Here is a 21,536-nt window from a genome sequence, read left to right as displayed (position 1 = left end):
CCAATGCCTAATCTGAATGTGATGTAAAAGGGAAGTGGCAGGATGGATGCCCACTTTCTTGCAAGTCTGACCCAGGGCTCGCCTGGGAGAAGCCATCTGTCAGACCTCACTGGCTGCGAGGGAAGGAGGCTGTTCCTTGCCCCTCCTCCGCCCGAGAGAAGGCTTGATTGAGCAACGAGACAGACAACTGGACCAGAGAAATACTCCACGGGCTTCAAAGTAGTAATACATTCAATAACATCGTACCGTTGGACATTCCTCAGAAGCGCAGCTTTTCATGGTTCAGCAGAGGCACCGGGCCCAGAGGATTTAGGGGGCCATTCAGCACAAAATGATAGCTTTCTTTTACTACTCAATGCGTTGATGAGACCCATTTTCCAGGAGCCTTTGCTACGCCACTGCGTTATATTACTAGCACTCTATACATTTTTTTTACATGGATGATGTCAGAGGAAGTGGCCGAACTTGAAGGCCGGCTCTGACTGAGCTTGAGGTCCTGTTTGAAACTAGAGCCCATAACGAGCCGAGCTTTCACGTGGCGACCACCCTTTACCCAGATGTGATTTTTTTTTTTTTTGTTTAAAAGTTTTTTTTATTGAAAAAATAAAAGTGGCATATACATTGGCAGTTGTATACAGTACATTTGTGATATCCATATTTCTTGGCTTGTCAAAGTCAAAAGGGAGAAGAAAGAAAAGAAAAGAGGGGGGGGGGTCATTGTGTTGTCTTCAAGTGTTCGTCGAGCGGTCTCCACATGAGTACCTTGGGGGTGTGTTCTTTCGAGAAGTTGCCTGTAATGTTGTCTGCCCCTCTTAGGAAGGTGATCCAGTTGATCCATGTTTTGAAGTTTGCTTTCGCCGTATTCTTCCAGTTCGTTAAAATTATCTTTAGGGCCGCTGTGAGTAGCAGGTCCAGTACCACGCTCACAAAAAAAAAATATGAACTGAACAGAATCCTGAGCGAACGAGCTGGCTCGTGGCTAACAAAATTCAAATCCGTGAACCTGTGTAGGGCCAACAAAGCAGGGAAACAGCTGGCGTCCTACCTCAAAGGGAAGCAAAGGCAACCCAGATGTGATTTTTTACTACTAAGGCTGCCGATTATGAAACGCGGGAAATCGGTTTGAGTCTCGGCGTGGGCTTATGCCGTGATTCTGGGGAAATCACTTAATCTCCCCGTGCCTATAAACAATGCATGTTACTTTGTGTAATGTTTCTGGTGCGCATGTAGAGGAGCTCTTCAACACATTCGTGTCAATTTCGCACTGTATTTTTAAAACTACAGAAGAGCTAAAAACAGAGCCTTCTTAGCATAAGGAAAGGCAAACGGATACAGGTTTACTGACTGCTCTGTACAGAGTAAAACCAGAAAAACGTAATAAATCGCGGCATCTCTGCTTAATTTGCGTGACCGTAGGCAAATACTTGATTTCACCAAAACTCTTTACTTCATTATCACATTATAAACACTATCAAATATGTGAGGTCAGATTAGTAGTTGTACGTACTTATCGGTGCAGTTATATAATGTGCGCAATTAATGTCAAAGCTTCCACATGTTGAGACGTTATCATATATTATCATTGTTTGTTGTATGATTTACCAAACGCATATTTTCAGGGCTCGGCTTGTGCCTGGGCTCTATGACCCGAACCAGACCATTGTCTCAGCTCTGGCTCGGCTCTCCTTGTTAATTTGTAGACCCGCCCATCTCTAGACCTCAGGCACAAAACATGCAATAACTGGTGATGACCATATAGATCCATTATTTCCAACAATAAGAATATCTTCAATATATCTTTGCCAGAATATGATGTTGTCCATCCATTGCCAGTTATTGAATGTGCTGTGCCTGACGTCACCTATATATAAAATATAGAGTGCTGGGTCATAGTTTGAAGTATTGTAATGTAAGAGTTTTCCATTTGTGTGCTCCCCTTGGAGTCTGTGCACCTGGAAAATAGTTGTTCTCTACTTGAAGGTGGTAGTAGCATGTTCGGCCAGAGCCATTGTTGATGATTCATTATCTTTGCTACACCACTGTCACTTCTGTATCCCATGGGTGTTTCTGGCAGTCTTCCTCTCCACAAAATCCCTCAGAAAATGCTGATTTAAAAAAAAAACAAAACATGTGTAATGCACTCAAAAGCTGTACATAGTTATATTATGTGTTTTTTTGTCAAGGTTATCGTTTACCAATATTTCTTGAACTCGCTGTGTGCTATTCATTTTATTTGTTTTAACAGTTCAAACCTGAGGCAATGATTTTGATCAACACCCCTTGCCTGGCATGTCCGAACAAGTAGAGCTACATCCCTTAGGCAGGGTTTTAAGAGGTCCGGGTCTCACCGGTGCCGACACCAGAAGTTTTTTATAGGAGGCCTCGAAACGGGTCTCTATCGGGCTCTGTTTTCTGTCATGGCACAGGCGGTCCGTTGTTTTCCAGACTGCAGTAACAGCAGGCACATGGATGTACGCTGCTCACTTCTCACTAGAAGTAACGGCATGACGTCATGCCAGGTGAGCATTGTAGGGGAAGGGAAATCCTTTAAAGAGAGTCTTTTTTTTGGCTGGATTGCCCTTCTCTTTTTGAAACTCAGGAGAAGCAACATTGTCGTGGCACACCAGGGCTTTAAGTGGAAGCTTTTTCAATATTATATACAAGCCATAGCTGCTGCTTATTTATCTTTTGCAACTAACAACCACCGACAATAGCCCTGGCTTCTTGTAGGTTTTATAGAGCCCGGACAGTTATGATGTTACTTGTTGTATCATATATCTGAATGCAATGGCAGAAGCAGCAAAGTACAAGTCAGGCGGCACACTATGCTAAGGACAGAAATTTAGCTTATATAGTTTTGAGCCACGCCCTTAATTACATTTGCCACTCCCCTTTAAGAGACCCCCCAGTTTTTTCATCCCACTTAAAGCCCAGCTCTTAGGATTTTGCAAAAAACAATGTTTCCATTGTGGTATTCCACCACAGCAAGACCATGAGCAGTGCGATTTTGCACCATGGTTTAGCAGGAAAAAATCCTAACTAGTTAAGCAAACAGCAAAATTAAGTCTGACCTTTGCACTCAGAATTTTGAGTCTGGTTGTATGCAGGGCGAGAACATGACAGTGTTTACTCGACTATACAGTTACAAGGTTGCGAGTAAAACGTTGTTTGTAGCAGAAAATGTCGTTGGCAGCCTATGACATCGTTTACTATCGGCGATAACAGTCAGTGCTAGAAAGACACCAAGGGCCGAATCGTGTAACTGTTTTGCGCCAGTCCACAGGCGCCCATGGGGTCCAATTCTCGTTCACAATAAGCACGATTCGACAGTGTATGCGTTATTTAGATACTTGACAGGTCGGACCAGGAGCTGCGGCAGACTGGTAAACAATGTTTATGACAAAACTTTTTTCCCACATGGAATCATAACGCGGTCGTCACAACGACTGCGTTGTGATTCTGAATACCATTACTCCGCAAGTCGTTGCGGGGGGGGGGGGGGGGGAGTGGGGGAGGGGGTTGGATTTAAAATCCAATACCTTCCCTAGTGTCCGCACAGACTGGAGTTGGAATAGTAAATTATACTATTCCAACATCCAGCGCCCCCCCTTCCGAAGTCGTCGTTCCGACTTGCAGAGTACTGGTATGCGGGAACACAACACAGTCGTTGTAACAACCGCATTGTGAATCCCTGCAGGGAAAAAGACTGGGAAACAAAGACATATATTCCGAAAGAACAGCTCAAAGGGGGAGCGCTGACTGCTTCGCCGTGTTCCTGCGCTGTACAGTCTGCAGGAGCCTTACTGCGGTTAGGTACGCCCTCACTATGAGGGCAGAGTGAATTCCAAGGTTGGCAGAAAACGGTGTTCACGGCTAAATGGAGAAAGAAAAGAAACTCTACTGCGGGCCATACTGTGCACATGGGTTGTTACATAGATGTATCTCCCTTCAACTAGAACCATATAGGAACCTTGAACTGACCCTATAATGGTGCCAGGTGTAAGAGGAACGGTCACAGCCTTACAAACAGGAACTGGAATGCAAATGAATAAAATCAGCAAAGTACCAAACGAATTTCTTTCATTCTGCTCTGCTGTACTCTTCTAGTAGGTTCCCCGCTATGATAAGGTTACAGCACTGCTTCTGACGAGTCTTTATTAGCCGCAGTGCGAGGACACACAAGTGAGTGTAACCATGTGCTTTATAAACTAGCATGTTATTATTATAGTGCTCGTGTTCCACTTCTGCCTTGCTGCTCTGAAGCAGTAGCTAACAGTAACACCCAAGTGATTACCGATAAATAAATAAATAAAGGCATTTGGAGCAGCTGTAGAGATGTTTTCTCTCACATTACACTGACATCAAAGTGGATGAGCCGGGAGTCCAATATGTCCTGCAGAGTCAGAGGCGTCGTAATAACAGCGCAACAGATGCAGTGCAACGGGTCCAAGGGGGAGAGGGGCACACCAAATACCAATAAATGGCTGTTTTTGCTACAGAAATACAGGATTAGGGGTCTAAACTCTGTGCTTGTACTACAGCCAATAGCACCCTTGATACAGAAGAATCAAAAATCTCTGCAACAACAAGGTGTCCGATACCAAGCCCTGCCCCCACTGACTCTTCAACCTCGGAAGAGAGGTGATCAGCTGTCAACTCATCACCATCCTCAATGCCTCGTTAAACACTGCCACGTTTTCCGTCGCCTGGAGACACGCCGAGTTCAGATCCCTCCCCAAGAAACCTTTAGCACTCCCCAATGAACTCCCAAACTACCGTCCCAGCTCACTGCTCCCCTTCCCCGCCAAAGTCCTGGATAAGGGCATCAACCTCCAACTCACCTAACGCATGGAGAAAAACAACCTACTGGACCCTTCCCAATCAGGATGCTGAACCAACCACAGTACGGAGATAGCCCTGATAGCCGCAACAGACGAAAACCGCAGCCTATTCGACAATGGAGAGTCAGACGCCCTGATCCTGCTTGACCTCTCCGCAGCCTTCGACTCGGTGTCCCACCACACACTCATTGATCACCTATGCTAGATTGGTATAACAGATGACAGGCTCAAATTAATGGCATCCTTTCTCACGGGACGCACCCAAACAATCAAACTCCCTCCCTTCACACTGAAAGTCAAGCACCAAATTGGCAGCGTCCTGAAAGGCTCATCCCTCAGCCTTACCCTCTTAGACGTCTACATGACCTCATTCGCAGACATCGTCAGATCGCACAACATCAAAATCATCTTCTACACCACGCAACTTGTCCTATTGTTCTCAGCAGACTCCACCTCGACGAAGACAAACTTCCACAACTATATAAAGATGGTCTCAGCCTGGATAAACGACAACTGCCTCAAGCTCAAAATGGACACGACGGAAGTCCTCATCTTCAGTAAAACACACCGCTCTCTGGAACGACTTTTGGTGGCCGGCGGAACTCAGACTCATCCCCAGCCTGAAAGACCATGCCTGCAACCTCTGCACCATCCTCAACAGCAAACTCTCCATGAAACAGCAGGTCAATGCTGTCTCCTAAGCCTTCTTCCACACGCTCTGCAAAATCTTCAAGTGGCTCCATATCAACACCAGGAAGACGGTTACACAGGCCCTCATCACCAGCAGACTGGACTTCAGAAACACATTCTATGCAGGCACCACCACTAAGCTCAGGCAAAGTCTCCAGATGTTCCAGCCAGACTAATTCTCAACCTGCCCAAGAGAACCCACATCACTCAGCACCTGAAGGTCCTCCACTGGCCCCCGGTCTGGAAGAGATGGCAGTTCAAGTCCCAGACACATGCCTACAAAGCCCTCCATGGCCAAGGACTTGCCTACATGAATAGAATAGAGAATTGTTTTAAAGCGCACACTTAGCCCAAGGGCATCAAGGCGCTGAATACAGACTAATATGCAAGCAGACAGAAGCCCACTCAAACCCGCCTCTCAGGGAACAGCCAGGTCTTTAACCCTATCCGTGCTGATGATGGAACCGCTCCGTCATCAGCTGCGGTGGCGCTGTGCTGATGACGGAGCGGTTCCGTCATGGCCCTGCGCGGCGCGTTCTATTGAGCGGGCGGGGCCATGATGGAACCGCTCCGTCATGAGCACAGCTCAACCGCGGCTGGTGACGGAGCGGTTCCGTCACCAGCAAGGCCCCGCCGCGCGGCCGCCCCGCCCCCTAAGCACTGCGGCGGAATAGCCGCCGCAGTGAAGGGGTTAAAGTTTTACGAAAGATTGTGTGTGATCGCAGCCCCGAAAGATCATCCGGGAGAGAGTTCCAAACGTTGGCAGCAGCAAATGAAAAAGCTCTCCCGCCCCATCTCATCCTTTTGAACCTAGGAACCATAAGGAGATTCATTTTTGCTGACTTAAGGTTGCTCGAGGGCGCATACTGTTGGAATAAGGTCTTGATGCCCAATGGGCCCAGGCCGTAGTAGGCGTTGTGAGTGAGGCAGAGGGTCTTAAACATAATTCTGCGATCCACCGGGAGCCAGTGCAGCGAAAAAAGAGAAGACGAGACTGAGTGACGTTTGGGTAGATCCATCACCAGCCTTGCAGTGGCATTCTGCACCAGCTGCAGGCGACACAGCTGTCCTTTATTGATGCCTAAATAAAGGGCGTTGCAGTAGTTCAATCTGGACAATATTAATGCAACCACCACTTTTTTTACAGGCATCAAATGAGAGGAACTGAGAAATTTTCCTTATGAGTCCAAAGCAGGTGGCCACTGTCCTACAGACCTGCAAATTCAAAGATAAGGAATCATCCACCACAACTCCCAAGTTTTTACCATGGGAAACAGGAGTTGGACAGGTTCCCAAGGAGTCTGGCCACCACTCCCTAGACCAGATGTCTGTCCTGTCCCAAAAAATCAGGACCTCCGTCTTCTCGCCATTCCATTTTAGATAGTTTTGTACCATCCATGATGAGACTGCTTGCATGCAATTTTTAGAAATCTGCAAGGAGTCACTGACATTTTGCGTGATCGACACCATTATTTGGGTGTCGTCCGCATAAGACACCACCTCCAGCTCAAGCAATTTCACCACCCTTGCAAGCGGGGCCACATAGATATTAAACAGAGTGGGGCTCAGGGAGGAGCCCTGAGGCACTCCGCAAACAATGGGGGTAGAATCCGAATAAAAACTTCCCAGTTTAACTGTTTGAGACCGCTCACCCAGAAAGGAGGAAGCAGGTCCAAGGCCGAGCCCCCAACACCTATCTCCCGGAGACGCTCCACCAATCTCAGGGGAGACAGGGTATTGAATGCTGCGGTAAGATCAAGTAAAATCAAAAGGGTGGTATGCCCTGTATCCACTTGAATTTGTATGTTATCAAAAACCGCAGTGAGAGCCGTCTCCATGCTATGGGACCTTCTGAATCCATGTTGAGAGCCATCCAAGATATGATGCTCCCTCAAGTAGGCACTGAGGTGAAAGTTCAAATGGGATTCTAAGACCTTCGCTGGGACCGGAAGGAGGTAGATGGGACGGAACGTTTTTAGATTTGACGGATCTAATGAGGGCTTTTTTTAAAGTGGCCTAACCACTGCCGCCTTCCAGGTTGAAGGATACTGGCTCAGTGAGATGGCTAAATTTAAAACTGTGGTGAAATGCGGAATAAGTGCTGCTTTAGCCATTTTAAGAACCTTGAACATGAGCCACTGTCTGCCCTACCGCTGACCCACCAGGAACCTTCGCTCTGGACACTTCGCACAAATTCTGCGCATATGCCGCTGCAGCTCCAGAAGATGCTCCTTCGCCCATTTTGTTTGTAATTTTAAAGTGTGGTGGATACAAATATTTGAAAATGATCAAAACACAATATTATACTCACTAGCTGATGACATTTTAATACATTATCGTTTGTGTGCAGTAAAACTGTATGTCTGAGCAAATGTAATGATCATTTCAATTCAAAATGTGATGTCTGTAACAGCAGTGCTCTACTCCATGCTATGACACTCCACTCCATGAAATGCCACTCCACTGTACGCCCTTCCACTCTAAGACACTCTACAACACGCCACACAACTCCACTCCATGCTACTCTACTCTACTCTATGCCACTCCACTCCACACCATTCTTTCCTCACTCGACTCCAATCTACCCCATTCCACTTCAATCAAGCGTTACCACTCCAATCTCTTCCAATATACCCAACTTCCCTTCACTACAATCTACCCCAGTCTACTCCACTACAATCTACCCCACTCCACCTAATCTACCTAAATCCACTCCAACCTACCCCATTCCAGTCTACCACAATCCAACCAAGTCCAATCTACCCCCCTCCGCTCTACCCCAATACGCCCTACTCCACCACAATCCAACCCACTCCAATCTACCTCACTCTGCCCCAATCTACCCCACTCCAATCCACTCCATTCTAATCTACCACAATCCACACTACTCAAATCTACCACAACCCAAACATTACATTGTAAATTTGGTAACATGGATAAGACTATCTCACACTAGCCCCCTCACTCACGAGAAAATAGAGGCTCTGGAAGAGATATTCTCTTCCTAATTATAACAATAGGAGAAGGGAACTTGTAGTTTTTGAACAACATGGCTAAAACACATTGCTAAAGCCAATAGCTCACCATTAGGTGAGATCTAATGGTTTTGGTGATGTTTGTAATTCACTCGTATAACACCGTGTGCAAGTTATTCTGTTGGGATGTTACTTGGCTCCTTCATCCTCCACAATGACCCTACTTAATACACTGCTCTGTAGTGCCCATGGGTGTGCTTTAGTAACTTCCTATGCAGCATGATTTGAAAGCTAAAATGGCGTTCATGGTGATTGAGGAGGTAACAGTGAGTCCTAGGAGAAAGAGAAGCTGGCAAGCAAAGGGTTATCAAGGACATTGTGCGACTACCCTCGTGTCATGTCCTTGTGTGCCTTCACGCAAATATCTGGGCAGAGGTCATGCTACTTTTTAAAACCAGGGTGTTCCTCCCACTCGTGAATGATGCTGTTGCTGGTAATCGAGCGATACTGTATCTCCCAAGGCTGCTACGACTTCCAAAACAGATTACAGCACTGGCATCTTTCCAGCCAGGCTCGCCCATTTCTGGGTTTCTCATATGCCAACAAGCTAACAAAAACCTGCCGTTTCCCATTGAAGGTTAAAAATAAGAAAATCAAGATGAAAAACAAACCTGACCACAAAAAGCTCAAACTGGGGGAAACAAGTACTTGAAACTATAACAAGCATGTTACTAAAAGTAGCAATATGGAAAAACAAGAGGGAACACAACGTTGAACTGCGGGTATCTCGGGACAGAAGCATGCGCAGGAGGAGGGCTTGAGTACAGCACTTCGGACATCAACCTTCAGTTTGCACTGGAGGGATACACTAATTTCTTTCTGTAGGATATTTCAGTAAGTGTAAAAGATTGTTTATGCTGCAATATTTTTGATGCACTTTCACCAGAACTGTCAGTGTTTTTCACATGCATCTGGGATTCAAGCTCTGGTGTACTAGGGTCTTACTGTTCAACAAACACAGACAGGAGACTTAGTGTAATGTAATGTAATGTAATGGTGTCTTGCAAAGCGCATGTATCACCCCACCATGGGGGATCTCAGCGCTGTAGACCGCCGGGGAACCCGTCCTGGCTTTCCCTGTGAGATGGTCCCTGCTGGGTATCTCCAAGGTGAAACCAGGCATCCCCGGCATATGTGGGGGGCCGTTGTGGAGATAAGGCAAGCTAATGCCCAGAGTTGCCGAGTGTGATCCCTGGTTAGAGTAGGCTCCAAGGCGAGAATTATCGAGTCCGCTGACCCTGGTCCACGACCCTGCCGCATCGGGAATTGAACCCTGGTCCCGGGCCGTCCTCTGCTTCCGGGTCTGCCGCCTCTAACCAGTGAGCCACACCACTCCACCAGTGGGCATGCTTTCTACGGCGCTGCCCCTTGCATTCGCATCCAAGTCGAAAGCAGAGCCTGGACAAGCCCGCCCTTTGTTGGGAAGGTAAGGAGAAACTGAAAGAGATTGACAAATTTGCCATAAAAGGATAGGGAATGGTACCCACGCAGAAAAGCGAGACCTGCAAGTTCGTGGAAGATGAAGCACATCGTCAGAGCTGTTAATTTGCTTGCAGAAGGACACGTGTGCAAGTTGCATTATTTCAGATTGACTGAAAGCAAATGTTCTTTGTACATATAAACAGTTAGGAGTTAGCATGCACGGCGTGTCTACGGGTACGGTAGAAGCCCTGGGCCGAATATTCACTGCGCGGCCGCAATCTTGAATAATTTGGGCCATTTTGCGATACGCTGGTTATATTGCATGTCCTAAATGACATCAGGTCATATAAATAGGCTGTTCGGGGTTAAATTATCTAATGCGGGAGCATGGTAATAAGGCGAACAACGCAACACGAGCAGCTGATGTTTGTGTTATGTGCGATTTTGCATTATGCATTTCATGCTAATATACAGTTCAGTCTGGATTTTGTCTTTTGTGTAATTTTACACACCCATGGTGTAGAACTGAAGGGTTAGTTTATACGACAATAAACGGGTTCATTCTGTGAGCCCAATATCTCGTGCCAGATGTGTATTCATGGAGCCTACAGACTAACCTACAATAGCTCACATATGTGGGAAACTGGAAGCCCTGAACTACACATAGATATTACTGTGTACATACTACGGAGGCCTAACTGCTACAGGCCTTTCATCCAGCCATTGACCTAGGTGCTGAAATTAAAATGTGTGTAAAGTGGGTGGGGATACTCGGCAGTCTTTACTGTTGGGCCTGGTGTCCCTTTGCTCAGAAAGCAAATCAAAATACTAGTTATTTGACAAAACAAATTTAAAACCCAAAGCCAAATATTAGATGGTCAATACAATGCTTCTCTGACATTTTATTGACCTGCCAGTCTAACGTCTGCTCTAACCACAAGGGCTTGCCCAGGGCAGCCTTGTGTCCCAACAGAGAAGATGCACCTCTGAATTACTCACAGCGGTTCCAGTCCACAGACAAGTGTGTGTAGTATATGGGGTGATGGGAGGGAGCAGAATATGCCAAAAAAGCAACAACAACAAAAATAAAGGCACTGGCAACGTCAATAGTCTGGGGTTTAATGTGCTAACTAATGTAAAGGCAGGTCTACACAAGCATACAGTTGTGCATGCGTTAGCAATGTGGAGCCAATAGAAGTGACAGACTGGTGTAAAATAGTCCCTCATGCATTAGATGCATCAATTGGAGGCGGAAGGATACACAAAAATAGCCAGTAACATTACGTGAGTGATTTAAACTTCTCTGAGCGGTCCAAAATGTGAATGGCAGAGTCTCAAGTAAATGAATGAAAGAGGCAGACCCAAAGTATAGTGGAAACAATAGGTCACTTAGTCACAAACCCAAACACAAAAAGAGCAGTGGCACGGGATTAAAGCAGCCAGAGCACTTTAATTCCCACAGGTACATAACTGGAGAGAATGTCAACTAAGCAGCAGGCTTCTATACTTAAAATAAGTCTACATCAAAATACTGTGAATGACCAGAAGACATTTCCCATCTTAAATTGCAAACAATGTTGCCTTTATTCACATTACTGATTTTAAACACATTTAGCTACAATTATAAATACGCCACTGGCTTACAAAACACATAGACACAGTCCTTTCTTTTGAGGAGCATTTGTGAAGGTTACCATTGATAATTTTAACATACTTCTCACATCTACTTGGACAGACATTATACCCACTGTTTAAGCAGCATTCAAATTTTGTACTAGCATGGACGTGTACTTTAATGCTGTGATCGCTAGTACAGTGCATTATACAATCACATGTTGTGCACGAGAGAGAAATAGGTGATAAGCCTTTGGGAGGGAGACATTGGGTGGCTTGAGTGCTGAATGCCAATACCAAATACCTTAATTTTACCTTAATGCCAATACTTAAGTCCATAGTTTTATATTTTTAATATCCAAAAAGGATTACAGCTATTTTCTTGACTAAGCATCTCAATTTTCAGTCCATAATCCCTTACTATACACCCTGACCACATAAACAAAAAAAGCCTAGTTGAAATATTTAGATTAAATACATTTTCACTGCTAAAAAAATATTGTTTTCCTTTCTCTTTAAACTTTAAACCACGTCACACGTGACATTTATTCTGCCACAATATATTGTAATTGCTGGATGAAGGAACGGAAAGTGTAATTTCAGTTTTTGGTTAAGTCCTTGGCAAGAGGTTCCAAGATCTTCATAAAAATGGCTTCCATAAAAAAAATATTTTTCTTACACTTTCTTTTCACTATGGATATAGCAACCTTATACAAGCCGAGGTCAGGGTTACTTTTGATCACGATGGACATTTTGGATTTTCTGAATTCCAACTTTGTGACAGTTCCATCCCACTGGACCTAGACTTGATCGGTCACTGCAGTGCTCTTAAAAGTATTCCAGGCATTGTAATTTATTCAGGGCAATTACACTTTTTATTGCGAAGGCCTATCTGTCAGTTCTGGAAAGCTTGACAGCCTCTTGACACCCCTCTTGCTAACAACAGAGCCAAGATCATACCCAACGGAAGTAACATTTCACCACTCATCCTGGGTTTGCACGCACAGGAAATACTGATTTCTGGATTTCGTAGGCCAAATCTGGCTTTCTTTTTCAATTTGATCTAAAGACTGTTTTAGTTTTTGCGCTACTTCTATGTTTCCCAAAAAATGACAAAATGCATAAATCGTTACATACATACTGGGGCTTCATCCACATTTTACTCCTGCCCGGCACATCATGGGACAATGGTGCAGAGCACTTCGCTCTCTTGCACTGAGTGACTTCGGTATATCTATTCACATGTGTACGTCCACCTAAAAAGAAGTGTACTTTAGTGCCAATGCAGGAGCAAGTGACAACACTTTAGCTTAAGACTTCCTCTGCTAGCACCTGGACTCCTAAGCTAAGAGCCTGCTCTACCAAGTGGTGCCAGTTCCAGTTCTGGGACCTTGGAAGTGAGTTCTGGTGCAACAAGAAGAAAAATCAACATATGTAATACAATCGTCATTTCGGGACCAATGCATCATCGCTAAACTCGACGCATCGCCACTGCCTGCACCGAAGCGTTGTCGTTGCTTGACGCAATGACTGCGGCTTTCAACGCAGGTTCTGAGTTTTCTTTGCAGTTCCTCCAAAGAACCGCCGCTGCGTGAGTCTTGAGCACTGCATTACAAAAGTCCTTGACGCACTGATCTGACTGCGGCACAGTGCCCGTTTTAAAGCGCGGAGATACCCTTCCGGGATTGATTCCTGCGCTCTATAAGAAATTAAAATAAAATAAATAAATAAATGCTGTGGAATCAATGCAGTGTGACTTGACTTTCGATGCACCATCAATGCATCATCTCTGGGCACCGATGTAATCTTTGACACAACAGTAAGGAACCGAAGTATTGTGCCAGTCGGTGGCGGTGGCGGTGGTGGTGTGGGTGGGAGTGTGTGTATGTGTGTAAAAACCGGAGTGCTCTTGCCAAGCTACCAATGGGGTGAGCACAGGTTATTCTGAGGGTGTAACTTACCCTGGCTAGGATTGTGGGTCCCTACCTCGATAGGGTGCATACCTCTGCCAACTAGAGACCTAATTTCTAACAAAATGTCTTCTATTTTTCCTTAACTGATTGAGCTTCCCCCCAGACAGAAGCAGTGGGATGACCCATAGAGCAGTCTCGGAAAAGACGCAGATGCTACAGAAAAGGATGAGGGATCACTGCAGAACTATCAAGCCTTTTTCACTAAAACAATTGGATAAGAGGCTACTCGTGCTCCCCATTTTTGATGGAAGTGGGGGGGGACACATATAGTGAAATGACAGTTAATCCCACCCCTCCGCCCCAGCAAAATTAGCCACCCTCATGTAACACTTCAGCCCAAAAAGTACAGGGAAGGTATTAACAGCTTTTATTGCCCATAGAAGTGCGCAATAACACAATTAAAACAGGCAAGGCATCTCACTATGTTCTTGAGCGCTACTTTCATGCTCACAGAACTCTACTTACAAAGAAAGGCATCATCAGTAGTGAGACTCAAGCACTTATAGCTATATATTGTGTCCAGATCACAACCCCGAGCCAGAAAGATGCAGTGGACATTGGTTTACTTAAAGTAACAATTGTATCATTTTCTAATGAGCAGGCAAACCATAGATTCAAACTCCACTTCAAGCGGATCGGACTATGAGAAAATATCGCTGTCACATTGGCAGAGTACAAAGAGGGCATCAAGGCAGAAGACTGTTATTACTATAAATCTAGAGCAGCAAAATAGAGATTAAACAATAAAGGGTTAAAACACATGACCCCTGTTCTGGATGACATTTATGGTAAGCATCCAAGTAAATTGACTGAATTGTCCGCAATCATAAACAATACATCTTCATAAGCATCAGCTTATTCCATAGTAACTACTGATCCAGTAAATCAAAACAGATGTAAAATCCATGAAACGACAGCATATAGGAGGCAAGTCCTTGGTCAACTTGTTATAGCAAGGAAAACACAACCATTGCATGACGGAAGGTTGAGTGATTCGCTTCAAACCAAGATTGCCTAACTGGGAGCAATTATCCTCCTACACCTATGATAACAAATGCTTATGGAAAACATTGGCAAAAACCTTACACCTAGGCTCCACACTGACCTCAACATTGAGAGAAAATTGTAACTCAATGGTTCAACATAACTTCCTTTTTTAAGTTTGACTTGTGTGAAGCAAACATATTGTATTCCTTACTTTAAGGGATTTTGGTTCAGTCTCATTCTTCCATTGGCGTCTTTTGCTCCTGAACCTTCTGAGGATTTTAGTTTCACTCTGTTTCCATTGTCTGCTTGGGTGTGTCCTTCCACCACCATTGGAATGCATGATAGACAGATTTACATCTGAAACCAGTCAGAGAGTGGCCAAGGAGCAAACACAGACAAAAACATCTGAAACACTAATGCTGCAGTAAATAAGAAAAACTTTTTTCCTTGTGCATCTATTTTCAGATGCTTTTGTCTGCTCTTTAGTATACGCTTGATGTTACAGTATGCACACAACCAATCTGCATGCTATGCAAAAATCAAATCTATTGGTTTTGCCAATGCTCGTTTTATATATAGGGGGCAACGACGATTTCCTACACAACACAGGAACAACTCCAGCGACCAATGCAGAGTCAAACACAGGCTTAGCTATGGATGTCCACCACTTCCTATACCTAATAATTGCATCTTATCAGCACACTAGCTTGGAGAATGTCATACCTCCAATTAAGTCTTCTTGGTTCATACATGGAAGATCATATTTATATGAATGAGATAGTCCTAACTGTATCCTGAAAGCTGTTTGCCCATATAAATTTGTAAGTTATAATTGCAGCTTATTTTGAGTGAGGGGATGATTATTTGTGTCAGTGTTGGTGCCTGCCACTGCTATTGAAGTCAGTCTACAGAACTTCTTCATGAAATTCAATGTGAAGGTCTCAAGCATAACTTACCACTTCCCTAATTATTTTTACTCTTTGTTCATTTAGAACAAGTCTTAATTTTCATATTCAGCTTTCCTATACAATAGATCCTCTCAGATGTACAGATTAATACCAGGACAGAACGTCCTAACTGCACGAAGCACCTCCTAGTGTTTTAGTCGAGTATCATACATAAACGAATCAATAATTACTCTATTCAAATAGGAATTAGTATAAGCGAGTAACATCTAAAAGCCAACATGTTCACTATTCCTAGCTGCTAAAACTGGTTCTGGGTCAGATCCTGAGTCAATAATATGGCAAGAGTACCAGTCTTTTTGCTTTCTTTTCCTGATCCTAAACATCTCCTCAGGTTATCTGTGGAACGGCCATTGGAGATGACACAATACTGTTCTGTTATAATAGCTTGGCCACAATGGTCACTCATGAACTGTTTTTATCATTTTAAAAAATTGTCATTAAAGTCCAGTCACCTCATCCTACATATTCGTAATCCAATACAAATGATCTTAAGGTTGACACATGCTAATTCTTTTCAGGAATATTTTGTGTAATCCGGCCATTAAGTATTATACTTTTTTTTGGATGAATGGCTTTTTATTAAAAAGATACTAATTCATGGCTTCCAGGTGTTCACCATGCGTAAGTCCTCTATTTTGCTATTCATGTTGGCCATCAAATACAAATTAAGTAAGAGTTTGTTAGTAAGCTCTGCCAGGTCTGCAGCGTTTCACTTTAAGAACAGAAGGCTGTGGTAGGGTGCACACCCTCTGAAAAGAAGTTTTGATGGGGGTTCCTCCAACACCTCTCGGGGTGTGCAATGTAGGCTGATGTCTGAAGGCGGCTGTGGAAGCAGACGGTGTTCGAGCCAATGATGGCCTATGGTGCTCAAAAGCAGCAGTGTCACTTTAAGCCCTGAACCCTGGGTTGGTTTAAGCCAATGCACTCCAGCTCCATATTCTATCCAAGAGGAGGGAGATTGGAGAAAGCTTTCCTTCTAAACCCAAAAATGTACTCTGGCGTCAGTCAATTATTTATGTAGCAATGTGGATCATGTGCAGAACATCGAATCTACTGTCTAAACCGTACTAGGTTTAAATGTTCCTACAGGTGAATAATGGCTGGGGAGGGAACAGCAGCTGCAGTCATAGACATTGTCATCACGCTCTCCCATCTAGACTCCCAGCCCGTTACTTGAACTGGTTGTCAATCAATGTGCCCTTCATCTTGGCTTACTTGGATTCTAATTCAGCCAGTTCTTGTAGCCTTCTCTTGCTCATTTCTTTGCGCTCCAGCTGCTTCTCGATCACCTTTGCATTCTGTGCATACGAGTCCGCCACATCCCTCGCTTCAATTTCCTCTTCTTCCTCATCAATGGTAGAGACAGTAACGAAGCTGAACTTGCCCATGTCTTTGGTCCTTTTAGCCATCATAACCTTTTAGGGGGATCTAGTTTCTGCGTGTAAATGTTGGTTTTTCCAAATCCCTGGCCACATTTGACCAGTGCACCATCGACTATGAATGTAACGGGGGCATTCTTCTGCAGGTGCTGGTAGAAGAGCAGCAACTGACTTTTCCACACTTCTTCATGTACTGTCACTCGATGCCTTTTGGCCTTCTCAGATACATGGTTTACTCCTCTTCTGTGTTACAATTTTTTTAAGTAGTTTATGGTCTTTACAATCAACCAAGGATGAGCGAAATATACAAGGTGAGACATAATTAGAGTCTAAAATATCTGGCAAGTATTCAAATTTGCATGGCATTTTAGAAATCATATTCTCACTCGAGATGATAATGGTCTCAGCCACCTCAAGGACGACCGTATCTAGTAATTGCTCTACCTCATTAATCATAGACTCTGACTCCATTTTGGAACAAAAATACACTGAGCTAACAGCTACGCAGAGGTTATGAGAACGAGGAGTTACAATGATTTTCACTCTGATAGCCAGTACCTAAGAGGAGTTCTGCGCCCTAAAGTGCAATGGTTGAGAAACAGCAGTCAGCAACTCAGATCAAGAAGACCTCAAAAAGACCGGTTTAAACTGGAATTAAAAATATAAAAAACTGTTGGTTAACCAAGGTTCTTGTAACAGTAAGGGATTCAACTGTGCCTAAAAAAAGCATTAAAGTAATCAGCCTCACATACATAAAAGGAGTGTTTTAATACCACCTATGCTTCAAGATAAAAAAGAGCAAACATTTCAAGGTTTACTAGGAGCACTGCTGGTAAGGTTGCTTCAAAGCAGACTATAACCAAGACAATTCCAATGTATTTTCTCCAGCTGCTTTCCTAGACAGAAATGCTGGACTTTCAAAATCATTTGTGCCATAACACTGAAGTTATCAAGTAGTGCCCACAATTCCACAGACAGTTCTTCAAAAATTACTTTGAGGAGGCACCAAAACATGTTGAGGTTCATTCCCGGAAGCATGAAGTTGTGCAAAGCTCTGGTTACCACATACTATTCAGACAGAGAATGCCAAACTAATGGATTGATCAGGAGAATAAAGTCTGTATACATGGTGTGAGAATGTGGATTATTAGTTCAAGTGGATGGGAGGCCCCATCAAATAATAATGGCAACATTCCCTTACTAGGTCCAGTTAGGTTGGATTAGTTTAAGCCAGAGCTCAACCCTTGGTAGCTGTAGCACAGAGCAGATAGTTGTAACTTTAAAATAATGTATAAAGCAGTTATCAGTACCAAAACTGTTAAAAAGTAGAAAATACAGCATAATAAAAATCCCAATGCAATTTATAAAAATAGAGTAACATTTAATGAACAAATACACCAAAACCAGAAAACATCTGAAAAAGGGATCAGTCGGTGGGTCAGGTTGCATGCTGGATCCAAAAATGGGCTCGGCGGCGGCAGCCGGCTGAAGCACAGGACCTCGTGGGAGCCTCGGCTCTGGCAGGAATTTGGAGGCTCTCAACATTGTCAGCTAGAAAGCAGAGAGAGGGCAAAGTCTGGGTCCATAAAGCAGTTGTCGATGATTGAGTGCTGCTTGGCGTTGACCCTGGTGAAGTCAGCTACGTTCGGACTCAGAAATTTTACTGGAGGTCAAATTCAATTCAATGTGGCAAACCAACACGTTAAATCTGAGTGGCAATTCGATGTCAGTGGGTTGGTGGCAGCCCTGTGGTAGTCTCTGGTTCTTTAGGTAAAAAGTTCAGAAAAGCTTTTAAGTGTTCAATCTTGTAGTCTGGAAGAGGAAAAGCGGGCACTCAAACACCAGACACGCTGCTTGACCTTTTGGGCACCACTTGGGGGTTAGGACTTAATCTCCCAGACACCACCAGCAGGGTCCAGGGCAAATCCAGTTGGAACAGGTCAGCTAGGTGCAGCAAAGTGTTGGGTTTTTTGCAGCTTTTGTGTTTCTGGAGATTAACAGGGGGCTACCCAACTTGCCCTTGGAGTCTGCTTTTAGGCCCTGGGTAAGTGAGAGCAGTGCTTGGGGTTCTCTCCACAGGTTGAACAGCAGGCAGAGGGAAGATGTGTTCTGAAGGGGGTACTGAGGGTGCAATATTTATGCCCAGTGTCAGCCTGTGGGAGGGGAAAACTCTCGGCCACGCCCTAGACAAAGGAGTTAAAGTTCCCACCAGTGCCCCTGTCCATGTTTGCAGCACTTACTGTGTGTTTAAGTGAACTATCCCACCGTGCCCCTCTCTACCTGAAATCAACATGGCAGAACATTTCTTCCCTTGTGCAGAGCTCCCTGTGCCCTCCCAGAGGTGTGGCAATAATGGGAAAACCCTTGCTTGTGGTCCCACAAAACTAGTTCAGGAGGCAACCCCTCAACCACTGGGACTGATGCATGGCTGACTAGCAGAACAATAAAGGGACAGGCCCAGGTGTGAGTTACATCTGCTTGCGACATGGTAGCCACTCTTCAATGGGAAATTAAGGGAAAAGCCCAGATGGCCAGCCTGTCAGGGAGCTATGCATCTCCCCACAATCAAGCCCTTTAGCCACTACATGGGAGCAATACACACCTCACCCCAGGAGAGCCATTAACAGCCAGGTGACACTGAACACTGACAAAAAGGCACACTTGGCTTAGCCATGAAAATTACAACTTTGTAAATGTGCCATTTTCAAAATAGTCATTTAAAATTACCCTTGACCATTAGATTGGATTTTAGTCCCAAACTGACGTCTTGCGTTATAAGATGTTATAATGTAACCCACTATTTTTGTATGGGAAAGCCAGCCTTGCGACAGTAAAAAACAACTTTGAAGATTTTTCACTGCCAGGTCATGCAAATCGTAATTACACCTGTCCTACAGTTTAAATACCATGGACTCAGCCCTAGGGGCATTTAGGGCCTACCTTAGGGGTAACTCGTTCGCATTATAAGGAAAATATAGGTCTAAAAAGAAGGTTTATCTTGTCAGGTCGAATCATCTGCAATTTTGAAATTCACACCCAGGCTGCATGAGCAGGCATCGACACATGCTTTGTATTGTCACTTTAGTGGTAGCACAGTAGGTGCTACATTCCACTAGTGGCGTTTAACTTACAGGCCCTGGATACACATGACGTGGCAACAGCACACTTCCTTATTATTTTACGGCAACATTTTTGGGATGCCAGCTTGTTTAGAGCGAAGTTTAAATGCTCCATCTGGCCTCATTCAAGAAGTCAACATATGTAACTAGGATTCAGTCATCCATCCGGTGGAGACTTGTATAAGCAGTTGTCCACAGGACATTAATTGTATATGCGACCATCTCAAAGGCTTATGTTCTCTTGTCTTCCTAGTCCTGAGTAGACCTTTAATGACTATGGACCGAAAAACATCAACCTTACAGTAGGAGTGTTCACCAACTACTGGGACTTCATGCCCACTGCAACCCACCCTAAGGACATCTGGGCACCCTTTACAAATTGGCTTCGCCGCAGAGACAGCTACCTTGGCAGAGACGATTCCATCCCTACAGCGGTCAGGCCCCCCGCTCCTACTTAACAGTGGTACTGGACCATCGACCTTTGATACCCAATGCTGCCGACATGTATCTTTTGATTGTAATACTGTATTGTAATCTACATTTGTGCTGTTATCTGACATACCTGTCCATTATAGATGACTCTTCTGATTGTCCTAACTATGTTGTATTGACTCTCTTACAAATTATAAAGTTTTTAAAAAAAGAAAAAAAACCTTACAGTAGGAGTTGTACACTTAGAAAAAAGTAAGGGGACAGGTGCCCCAGTCTCCCTTGACTTGGTGGCTAGCACTGGGTGGATTGGAAGTTGGACTCATTACACAATCACCTTTTTATCTACAATAATAAGGTAACAAGGAAGAATAAAGGGACAATGAGCTTCTCTATTCTTTGTGGGTCCTTTTAATGTGCTTAATGTTTAAGCCTTGTTTATGTCTTATGTAATTTGATTTGCTTTTACCCTTGCACCAAAGATCTCAAAACATTATGGAATTGATATGGATGCAGATGGCTTTATGAAATTTGTGATAACATAATTCATGGTTCATTCAGTCATGTTCCTGGTGGAAATTAATTATTCCATTTTGCCTTTACTTTCTGCACTCAGGCTGCAGGGGCAAGCCTTAGCACATGCTTTGCATTGTCAATTTTGTGGTAACACAGTAGGTGCTGTATCCTACTAGTGACATTTACCTTAAAGGCCCTGGGTACACGGGGTACCATATACTAGGGACATATAGGCAAGGTAAATATGCTAATCATAGGTTTTAACCAGTTCAACAAGGTTTTAAAGGCCAAAGCACATCCACTGGATCATGGTTGACAGGGTACCAGTGGATAGTCTAAAAACCAACAGCGTCAGTCCCAAAACCGGGAGTGATCCTGTAAGATAACTCCTGCATTTATTCCCCTTTGACCATCACTGTTTGATACTTTAATTTAAGTAGGGAACTACATGAGATATCCCTGAACATAATGGTGTGCATTGTTCTGATGATCAAACAACATGTGAAGGTTTGCTTGAAGCAACTTTGTCTGTCACACTCTACTGACTTTGAAAAGAGTGAGTA

At 44.2% G+C, this 21,536-nt stretch overlaps 1 protein-coding gene and 1 pseudogene across 3 annotated transcripts in view; both read right to left on the bottom strand.

Moving 5' to 3' along the window:
• Nucleotides 1-21,536, bottom strand: part of MAP3K4 (mitogen-activated protein kinase kinase kinase 4) — a 474,364-nt gene that overhangs the window by 340,526 nt on the left and 112,302 nt on the right. The window lies entirely within an intron of this gene.
• Nucleotides 16,700-17,156, bottom strand: LOC147708568 (STING ER exit protein pseudogene; annotated as a pseudogene).

Source organism: Lissotriton vulgaris, chromosome 6 (assembly GCF_964263255.1).
Source record: "Lissotriton vulgaris chromosome 6, aLisVul1.2, whole genome shotgun sequence".
NCBI classification, from domain to species: domain Eukaryota; kingdom Metazoa; phylum Chordata; class Amphibia; order Caudata; family Salamandridae; genus Lissotriton; species Lissotriton vulgaris.
The sequence above is the reverse complement of the archived record's forward strand: the minus strand, read 5'-3'. Positions and strand labels throughout refer to the sequence as shown.